A 7,691-nucleotide genomic window follows, 5' to 3' on the forward strand; every position below is an offset into this window, starting at 1 on the left:
GTGACTTATTGCAAGTTGGAGGCGCAGGGATACTGAGGTAACTATAGGTTTCGTCGCTTGGTCTCAACTATACGAAGTTGGTTTAGATTTTGTATAGCGGCTTAATTCTGAGAGTATTCAATTTTGGACAAGGTCCCGGGGTTTTCTTCATTTGCGGTTTCCTCGGTAACAAAATCTTGTTGTGTCTTTTACTTTCCTATTTCCGCAATTATAATTGTTTTTATTATAATTAGAAGTAAAATACACAAACGTTAATTCCTAATTACTTGATAGCAATCATATTGTGTTTGGTTAAGTCCGAACCTATTATCAAGTAATCATACTTCGTTGTTGTATTTTCTCGATCTTGTATCCATAGTCAATCACGCAAGTTATCTTATTGTCGTATTATCTTGATCTCAATCCATAGACGATCGCACGAAGTGTGAACCGATACGTTGTACTGTCTCGACTCAGTCCATAAACAATCACTTTCAGAGAAAGGACTTATATGTGAGAAATTTTTAGATTGAGGTATACTTGGGTACCCTCGTCTTTTCAATTGGTATCAGAGCAGGCAAACACGAAAAGATCTAACAATCTGTGTTTGGTGCCATCCAACCTATAAGAAAATGAATCTTATGAATGATTCAGTTAACGTACCACCAAGATTTAATGGGATGAATTACCCATTTTGGAAAGCTTCTATGAGAACCTTTCTTCAATCCCGGATTCTAATACTTGGCTATTAATCGAAGACGGATATCAAAGTCCAAGAGTAGGATATCCATAAGTAGAGTTTAAACGTTTAGCATTCTACAGTTACGAAGAAAGAGATTTTGCACAACAGAGCTCTGATGGTCTTAATGCCATCATACATGCAGTAAGTGATTATCTTCTTCATCATATTATGTCATGTGAAACGTCTAAGGAGGTATAGGATACTCTTGAGACCGTATTTGAAGGAAATGATTCCGAGAAAGAAGCACGAATTCTGTCCCTTTCTTCTGAATGGGAATATCTTAAAATGGATGATAACGATACCTTTGAGGAGTTTAACTCTAAACTTTATGAGATTGTGAATGCCTCTTTCTTGCTTAGAAAGACTACACCTGAAAAGGAAATAGTATGCAAAATTCTCAGATCGTTGTTATCCAGTTACGAGTCCAAGAAACATGCAATAATAGAAGCAAATGATCTTTCTATACTTTATCGAAGCTCTCTTGTAGGAAAGTTAAAGATCTTTGATAGATAAATTCTGCTGAAGAATCAAACTGAGAAACGTTGTCAAGAGGACAAGGTACTTGTTGAAAAGGAGATTGACTCAACAATTGTGCTTCTAGCAAAACGAATTAAGGACATCTTATCTAATGATAAATATGTTCCTAATACATTATCTTTTTGCCATAAAAAGGGTAGTGAAGAAATCCAATGTTTCATTGTCGTAGATTCGGTCATATGGCTAAACATTGTTCCAGCAGAAGAGCTCAGAAGTGCAACAAGGCTTATGTCTCTACTCTTGATGATATTCCGGAGGAAGAACACTATGAAGGAATATCTAACTATAATGCACTTCTTTCCAACTCTAACATTGATGAATCATGTGAGTCTAATCAACTCCTAAAGAACTTTTTAGAAAAACTTGAGTTGGGAATTAAGGAAAATAAAAGGTTAAGCCTAGATCTGAAAACCTTTTGAAATTCCTATCAGATAAAACCCGAAAGGTGAAGTCTGAGCAAGAAAAATTGGTTGACAAACCAAAAGGGTCAGAAACTAGTTGTTCTGATAATATACTAAGTTCTTCATGTGGAGGAAATAACCACACTACAATCTTCCATGAAAATAAAATTATCAAGGCTCTTCGCAAGGGGATAAATATTTTGAAGGATGGTAAGTTTATTAAATCTCAAAAGGGAATTGCAAACTCTTGCAATTACAAGAGGAAGAAAGAACATAAGGAAACACAGTCTATTGTGTTCATAAGTCATTCTAAGGATGTCTTTGTTACCAATGGTGAGAATAATTTTCATCTCAACACACACTGATTGTGTTGAAAAATGCTTCCTCACTTGTTGCCCAAAATTCTGATTGTGAGGAAGCATAAATCTGGGCAGGATGTACATATTTGTTCCTTAAGTAAAAATAGTCTTAACCGATATCTGTTACTTTTGGGAAAAATACATCCGGTTTCCATAAACCCAATTATCCCTTGATTTTATTCCATTGTATATATATATATATATATATTGTTCTTGGCTGAAAGTAAACTATATTGTGTCAATGGAAAATTCGGCAAAAGAAGGATCGTTTGTTGATGATTTAGCACTCTGTGCATCAGTTCTGACTGAAAATCATGATGTATCTCAGCATGATAATCCTCAAGATTCTCTAAGAAAACAGATTCTTACTGTTAGAAGTTGCACTAGACATCATGAGCTGATGATAAAGGATTCAAAATAAGTACTATCTTATTTTCCTTCTCAACTGTTTGAGATGAACAAATCGTCTATTGGGAAAGGAAATGCTCAGAAGAATCTGAATCCAATTTTTGAAATAATCTTCACAAGAATTGAGATTAGAAAGAGAATAGACATCAGTTTTTTATTTCCATCAATAAATTGTTAAGCTCTATTATGAATAAACTATCTTATTTATGAATAAAATTATTATTTTATAATTTTTCTTGTGATAGTTTTCGATTACATAACTTGTGCTTGAATGCTTTATATTATTGCTATGTATGTTTATGGGATGTTTGATTTCGGTTTTCATAACTTTAATATTCGATCTCATATTATGTGAACCCTTATGGTTTGGGTGACTTTTTGGTTTAGCAGGATTAAGTTCTAGCCCATGTTGGTATGCTTTACAAAGGATCATAAGGGGTTCCGATTGAAACTAATATATGAAAAGTCACAATATGTTGAATTGTTTGGTTTAGCATAAAATCATATGTGATTCGGGGTTTCAACTTTTTCTATGCATTAGTTAAAACCGATTTTCAACCTTTCTCTGGTAAAGGTTGGTGTTTGTTGTTGTTCTTTTGTCTTGCAAGAAGATGAAAACACAATGATATTCCTCCCAGGAAATATGCAAAGAAAAGGGGAAGAGGATGCAGAACTTGAGGTAACAAATTTGTTAGTTAATCGTTTTCCTGTTTAAGAAAAGCCTGTTTTTATTGCATATATTTATTGCTTTTGCTTAACAAAATTTCAGTACAATTGATGTTTATTCCATTATTTGTGTATGGACGTGTGCGTGATTCAATTGTTTTCGGTTAAGAAAAACTATTGTTATCTTTCTTTATGGTTTGATATCAATTGTTTAGGCTTACGAAATTTCGGTGCAATTGCGGTACTATAATGTCTATGTTTGTTTCAATTGCTTCCGGTTGAGGTAAATAATTATGCAAGTTGATTTATTTGGTTTGTATGAATTGTTTATGGCTTAACAAAAAGGTTTTCGGGATCAATTGTTTAGTCCAATTTGATTCCGGATAAGAGAAACCAAGTTAATTATGATCTTAGTTAGACTTATCAAAGTGGAGGTTTCGGTTATTCAAGTCTAATCGAATGCCTTAACAAGAAATGCTAGTTAACTAACCTAGTACTTGTCTTATTTAAAAGTGAAAGGTCTAAGTTATTTTTCGAATAATTAGAACCTGATGAGAAAAATAAAGTTAATTCTAATCTTTATTTTGGTCTTATCAAACAAGCGATTGTATTTGTAAAATCAGTTTAGCAAAAGAACTAAGGTGCTTAGTTAATTTTTAATTTGCTAAACTATTAGGGAAAATTGCTTCGGGCAATTGTTTCCTTGGTAATATATCAAAAAAAAAATTGCTTTGTAGTTTCGGTTTTGATATTGGTTATCTAAAATGTTGTATGGAACCCTCGTGCTCTACTCTTATAGGTTTTGCAAGTCTTTTAAGATTTGTAAGATCCTTTCAGTTTGTCCTTTATTTGCTCGTATATTTGTAATTTTGTGACAAAAAGGGGGAGAAATATATGGAGTAAACAAGTGATTTGGTATCACTAAGGAAAGGATAATGGAGCTTAAACGTTATATCTAACGAAAGAGTAAAGCATAGACTAGGGGGGAGTAACATATCATATTAATACTTGTGGTTATCTTAACTACAAAGGGAATAAAAAAGATATGTGGATTGCAAATCTACTTATCTTACCTTTAGGGGGAGTATTAGCTTTTTTATTATAATGTTAACAACGTCATTTATGGATTGAATGTATACAGGTTATTGTGTTGTTGAAACTTGGAATCAAGCGTATGTGTAATGAATTCTTTTAATTTGTTTATTCATATGATGTAAGAGTTTTGTCACTAAAATTGACAAAGGGGGAGATTTTTGGAGCATAGCTCGGTTGAGCCCACCAAGCGTTTGTATGTCAAGTTTGGTTGTCATATTTTAGTGAAGCAAAACTCATTTAAAGAGTCGCTTGATTATTTACTAGAGTCAACTTCGTATAGGTTAGCTAGAAAGTTACTAGGATATGAGACTTACAAGTATTACGTGAAGACTGAAGAATGTGAAGAAGTAAAGAGCTACATCGACAACATCATCCTTCCTCTTGAGGTTAGTAATATTTGATTTGAACTGTTTCATTCCTAATGTATCTTTCAAGTCGTGCATATTGAAAACATAACTGTGAAGTTGTGAATGATTATACTCTAGTTAGACATAATATTAAGGAATTACAATACGAAGTATAACGTCTATCTTTTGAACTTCGTATATAAGACATCGACATAATCGTATGAAGCTATTGTGATTATGTATGGGTATGGGTGAATATTTCGTCATAGGAAACAATGTTTTACATTTGTTTAAATGAAGTACAATTCATAAACTTTTTTTGTGAATCGAAAGGGAAATCGCTAGGCTTATTGGTATTTTTATTCATTGCAAATCTTTGGATTACCAATATGTATGTTGGTAAACTATTCACAATGCCTGACTTTTTTATTGGTATGACTTTTATTAGTGAAACCGATCTTAAGTAATCACCTGAGATGCTATGATCGATATTTTGTAATTGGTATGACCAACTCTAGACATTGGGGAACAGATCCTAGTAAGATGTGCAACCGATCACAAGTATGTGGAATCAATCCTTGTAAGAGGTATAACAAGTCTTAGTAATTGGTAACCGATCATATGAATTGTGCAACCGATCACAAGTAAAATACCATAAATATGTGGTAACCGATTCTAGTACCTAGTTAACCAATTTTTGGAAAGCTAGTGTGACCGATCCTAGTACCCACATGGAGGTAGAACCGAAGCTTTGTGTTTTGGTAGAACCGTGAAACCCATTAATGGTGATTTGATAGAATAATCAATCACATAGTTCTTGGAAGTCATATGAACCAATTCTAAACTCGTTTGGAAGTGTGGAAAATCGGTTCCAAGATTGTAAATATGAAAAAGGGTTTACAAAGTAAATATGTCGACATACTTTGAACATATGCAGTAATTACTATCTTTTATTGTTCAAAGATATTCCTTAATAACTAAAAGAGAATCCCAGATCGAAATAAATTGAGAATCTTTTAATTAAGGTTTTTAGTTTTATATACTTTTAATTTCCAGCAATTAAATGCATATCTTTAGAAAATAAAAATTGGTAATGTGCATTTACTAATTGGAGATTTTCTACTGAGATTTCAATCAATATTTGGACAGAGCATTTCCAGGAATTATGAAAACCTTTTTTGTGTTTATTGCATATCTTTGAGAATATTCGGTTTTGGAAATTCCTTGGTGTCCAAACTTCCTTGGTCTATAAATATTGAAGTTTGCATTTCGATCAAACTAATCCTCAGAGTCAGAAAAACTACCAAGTTGTGTTGTTACTGGTGGAGCCGTCTATTCGGAAAGGAAAGTACCCTAATTAGGCGAAATCTCTTACGACCGCTCGTTTTAAAGACTTTTTTGGGATTGAGAATCTCTTCGAGTACCGTTGGTGGGAAACTAGATAATTTCAGTTTATTATTAGTTTTCGATTGAGTTGATTGACTAACGGTTGTTGAACTTTGATTGCAACTAGTTTGTTTATGCTTGAGAATCTTCTCTTCTGATATAAGATTCACTCAAACTAGATCGAAGTATCGACTGGGATATTTAGAACGGTTTTTAGATCTAAAGAAGTCTTGTGATAATCCATTGTTAACAGACTCCGTTCTGTGTGTGATTGATCATAAGAGATTCAAGTTGTTTGTGTGCAGGTGTTTATTGAAGATCTAAGAAGATTTCAAGATAAAGAAGATTTCTTATTTGAGTTCATAATCTTTGGTGTGCACAAAACTTGGTCGGCTGGGGATCTAACTATAATCGGTTTATCTTTGTGATAACCTTGATTGATTAGTTGAGTAGATCATCATCAATACAATTCGTTGTGATTAATAGTATTGATTGCATAGTCTAAACAATTACTTTGGTAGTTGTTAAATAGATTGATCTAAGAACCTGACAAAGGAGTTATTGGGATAAACGGGAGAGCCTTTTTGTCAAATTCATATCACGTTGTTTGAAAAGAGTTGTTACCGAACATATTTTTTGTTTCTTTATTGTTTGGAATACGAACCAGAGAAATCGTTCTAAGTGCATGACTTATTGCAAGTTGGAGGCGTAGGGATACTGAGGGAACTAGGTGAACTATAGGTTTAGTTTCTTGGTATCAACCAAACGAAGTTGGTTTAGATTTTGTATAGCGGCTTAATTCTGAGATTATTCAATTCTGGACAAGGTCTCGGGGTTTTCTGCATTTGCGGTTTCCTCGTTAACAAAATATTGTTGTGTATTTTACTTTTCTGCTTCCGCAATTATTTTCAAACGAGGAAAGGCTTACGGCGGATATCTAGGCACCAGAGACGAGGAAGGGCGTAGCAAGCGACGAAATGCGTTTCCGAATAAACTGAAGCTACATCTCTTTTCAATTTTTATTCAATATTTCTTATGTGTTTCCACACCCCGTTGAGACCTCGAAAAATGGAAAAATTTATTTTCTTATGAGCACACACAAGATTCGTCACTACAAAAAGGAGAATGGTAACCCCGCCATTTTAACTACTTCATTTATGAATTTCATAGTAATAGAAATACATGTCATACCGAGACATAATTTGATTGTTTTTATAATAATTATAAGTAAAATACACAAACGTTAATTCCTAATTACTTGATAGCAATCCTATTGTGTTTGGTTAAATCTGAACCTATTATCAAGTAATCATACTTCGTTGTTGTATTGTCTCGATCTTGTATCCATAGTCAATCACGCAAGTTATCTTGTTGTCGTGTTGTCTTGATCTCGTATCTATAGATGATCACACGAAGTGTGAACCGATTCGTTGAATTGTATCGACTCGGTCCATAGACAATCACTTTCGGAGAAAGGACTTATATGTGGAAAAGTTTTAGATTGAGGTATATTTGGGTACCCTCGTCTTTTCAAGTTGTTATCTTTCACAGGTAGAACCTATAAATATTGATAAATCTCTTAGCGATCCCTTTTGGTTGAATGCAATGAATGAAGAGTTAAACTAATTTCAAAGACAATATGCATGGGAGCTCGTACCTTGTCCCTCAAATATCAATATTATTGGTACCAAATGGATATTCAAGAACCAGTCTGATGAATTTGGAAGTATTGTCAGAAACAAAGACATACTTGTCGCTCAAGGATATTCAC

Source organism: Papaver somniferum, chromosome 4 (assembly GCF_003573695.1).
Source record: "Papaver somniferum cultivar HN1 chromosome 4, ASM357369v1, whole genome shotgun sequence".
Taxonomy (NCBI): Eukaryota; Viridiplantae; Streptophyta; class Magnoliopsida; order Ranunculales; family Papaveraceae; genus Papaver; species Papaver somniferum.